The sequence below is a fragment of the Bison bison genome, unplaced genomic scaffold, assembly GCF_000754665.1.
Source record: "Bison bison bison isolate TAMUID 2011002044 unplaced genomic scaffold, Bison_UMD1.0 scf7180017864503, whole genome shotgun sequence".
NCBI classification, from domain to species: Eukaryota; Metazoa; Chordata; class Mammalia; order Artiodactyla; family Bovidae; genus Bison; species Bison bison.
This window is the reverse complement of record NW_011495061.1, coordinates 4,568,854-4,569,488: the sequence shown is the minus strand read 5'-3', so window position 1 is coordinate 4,569,488 and position 635 is coordinate 4,568,854.

Sequence of the window (635 nt, the reverse complement as noted above, 5' to 3'; positions counted from 1 at the left end):
CCCTTCTCCTCCTGCCTTCAATCTTTCCCAGAATCAGGGTCTTTTTCAATGAGTCAGTTCTTTGCATTATGTGGCCAAAATATTGGAACTCCAGCTTCAGCATGAGTCCTTTCAATGAATATTCAGGACTGATTTCCTTTAGGATTTACTGGTTTGATCTTGCTGTCCAAGGGACTCTCAAGAGTCTTCTCCAATACCACAGTTGAAAAGCCCCAATACTTAGCAGAATTAACTTAGCAATGTATTATAAATAATATCCCATTTGCTTCTTTCTATGTTTCCCAATCCTTACTTGTTTCACCCCATTATACTGAGTCAAGGACTTTTATAATTTGTCTTGCTTTCAGATGGTCTAAAAAGTTGTGTCAGTATTTACATTGAGTTGGGAGCTCCTGAACTCCAGAAAAAAGCCCTCTTTGCCCTTCCGGTCTCACAATCTTGGCAACACCTCTAGTTTAATGAATGGGTATTAATTTTTTATATGTCCATGTTATGGAACCATGAATGCTGTTAGCATATTAATTGCAATGCTTAGATTTAAGATACCCTTCTAAATTTCTACAGCTAAGGAAAGCTACATTATGCCAAATGGGAGTATTTGTAACATGTCCTTAAATATCATTAGAAGAAAGTGT